Below are 2,804 nucleotides of genomic sequence, written 5' to 3'. Positions count from 1 at the left end.
TCTTGTCTCTAACATTTTTCCAAGTTTGAGTCATTCAGTATGTTTTTCTCTGCACTTCCAGTCTATGGTCATATCAGTTTGAATGCACTCTGTGTCTTTGGCTTGGTAATTTCCTTTTCTGGTTCTAGATCATTCATCATTCATGTGTATGCACACAGAGATATTCAGATATGCATGGATAGGTAGTTAGCTTGTTTGACAGGGGAAATACAGAACATCCACTCATTTTCACTGTTTACAGTATTGTATGTGTACCCTCAACTTCTTTTGATCCAGTTGATTTGGCTTTTAGGATTGCATATAGATTTTCACTAATGAGAATAATGTTTCTATGAATATGTTTTCTGAATGATTTTTGAATAGAATTTTCTTTGGGATACATAGGAGAAAAATGCTAGGATATATTGTATGAATACATTCAGTTTTACTAGTTGATGCCAAATTGTTTTCCACAGTGATTGAACCATTCCTCAAGCCAATTTTTGACCCTCTACTGTTCCATATTATTCTCAATAATTGATATTAGCTACCTTTTCATTTTCTATTAATCTGATTTATATGTAGATGTCATGGTAGGTTTTTTGTTGTTGTTGTTGTTGTTGTTTTAATCTTATCCAGACTCAGATTTCAATTATTCTCATAGATCTTGTGTCTGTTTCCTCTTCTGGAAAATGACTTACCACAACAGTGGGCCAGTTGTATTTGTGTCTTGAAGTTTATGAAAGTGAGAGAAGAAATTAAGTAATGGCAAACTGTTGAACGTTTCTACTATTGAGCATTCCCTACCCCGCTCTCTTCTCCCTCACTCTCCATTGCATCCTTTCTTTCCTTATGATATTTCTTAACTTCACCAAGAGTTGTCCTGATGTAAGTTTTTATTTACTAAGTGTTCTCAGGCCATAGCTTCTCTAATGCACTAAGGGCATCTGTAGTATCTTTCTTTCTTAAATGAAATAAAATGCTGTTCTCTACCAAAGAAAAGATTGACAAGGAAAAGCCTATGCAAGCACGCACAGCAAGGGCAGCCAGAGTGCATTCTTAGGATCTAAATTAAACACAAGGGAATTCCAGAACCTAAGGGCCCTGTCTGCATGTCAGGGATCTAATAATCCTCCCACTGCACGCCAATGCAACAGCTTCTGCTCTGGGAATGAATAATTCTAGCAGTATGTGCAACCATTATGTCCTCTTTACAAGTGGAGAATCTAAGGTGCAGTGGGGGTGGGGTGGAGCTATATAAAAATGTCAGGTGACCAGAGAGTCAGACAGACAGACTGACCAGAGCCCTTCTGCATCTGTGTAGTTTTAAAAGCCTACATGGAGAGGTCAGTGCAAGGACATGCCTGTCCCTTTAGAGTAGGGGGGTGAGCTAGTGCAAAGCTGTCATTTTCCAGGGAAAAGTGTGTGGGCAGCCTCCTTTATGTCTGGACAAATTAGAGCTGCCTTGGGATTCATTAATTCTTGTGTGGTGAGGGCTCCATTCAGTCGCCTCAGGACTCAGATCAGAGCAACACAAGAATTTTGAAAAGTTGCTTCTCCAAATATCATACCTAAAAGAAAAGAAAAATGAACAAAATTAAATTACTTGGCTTGGAAGCAAGAGTGCTAAGGACTAAGTTGGTTTATTATCAAACAACTAGGAGAACGACATGTCTGCATACTGCACAGAAAAGCCAATCAGATTATTGCAGCAGGAGTTGTTTATACAAAGAAAAAACTTCCCAAGTTATAAGGGCCAGTAAAAAAAAACAACAGACAAATTACAAAATAATAATGATAAGATCAATAAGAATAGGTCCAGATTGCCAGATATTTTAGTTACCATTTCTATTTAAAGGCCCTACAGACATTGTCTCACTTAATGTCATAATAATGCTTTGTGGTCAACGACGTTACTTCAATTTTAGATTGATTTGCCTCAACTGAGAAATGAAAGCTAGTAACTTATCTTTCATCCATTTTTCTATCAGCTCTTATTTCCTACCCTCGCAAGAAAAGTGTAAATCAATTGACCTGAGTATCGAGAAATGTTCCTGTGTGTTAGAGCCATCAGTGAATTTCCCCCGAAGCCAGCATTGATCTAGACTATTCCTCTGCTCAGGATTGATGTATTATATTACCTCAGCAGTGCCATTTATACTGCATTTTCTGTGAAGCTCTCCCATGGAGTGCTGCAGCATTGCCCCACACTGTCCACCCACATCAGCCTCATGAGCAACAGAAGGGCAGCATTCTCCAGATATCTGCATAGCCCCATCAGTTGATTGCATCTCAATGCTCAAGTCTCTTTAGCTTAATAGAAGAGGTTTATTGGCTGACTCGTCAGATCGATTGAACATATTTTATGCACAGAAATGCTTTTCAAATCATCTCTAAAATATAGAAACACAGCATTATCTAAGACAAAGACTCTAAAATGGGACAAGTGGAAACCTTTTGTGCCTCCACTGGGCTAGACACTTGAATCAGTGGTGCATTGATGGAGGGGGGAGACTATAGCCCTATCTGAGATACAGAGCACATGAAAGGCTCCAAGTTGAAGAGGGAGAATTTAGAATAATCCTCCATTAATCAGTTCTTTAGCCTAAGCACAAAATCACATTAGAGAAATTTGAGGCCAATGATTTATTAGTGATAGCCATGGCAATGTTAAAATTCAAACAGTTCAATTTCTGATTTTAAATTCATTCCAAAGCAATATTCTCCATGACAATCGGTCTAGTAGAATGCACAGTCTACTTTTAGCCAGTAAGTAAGTATTTACTTCAGTCTTTATTCTTTTACATATTCTTCAGGCAGTCTCT

General features: G+C 38.1%; 1 long non-coding RNA gene across 1 annotated transcript in view; it reads right to left on the bottom strand.

Moving 5' to 3' along the window:
* Positions 1-211: 211 nt before the first annotated feature.
* The window catches only part of LOC116083681, a 49,447-nt gene continuing 46,854 nt past the window's right edge, over positions 212-2,804 (bottom strand). Inside the window, exon 4 of the long non-coding RNA XR_004115861.1 lies at positions 212-1,550. This is a non-coding gene — a long non-coding RNA (uncharacterized LOC116083681). The remainder of the gene's footprint in view (positions 1,551-2,804) is intronic.

The sequence above is a fragment of the Mastomys coucha genome, unplaced genomic scaffold (genome assembly GCF_008632895.1).
Source record: "Mastomys coucha isolate ucsf_1 unplaced genomic scaffold, UCSF_Mcou_1 pScaffold8, whole genome shotgun sequence".
NCBI classification, from domain to species: Eukaryota; Metazoa; Chordata; class Mammalia; order Rodentia; family Muridae; genus Mastomys; species Mastomys coucha.
This window is presented reverse-complemented; position numbering and strand designations above follow the sequence as displayed.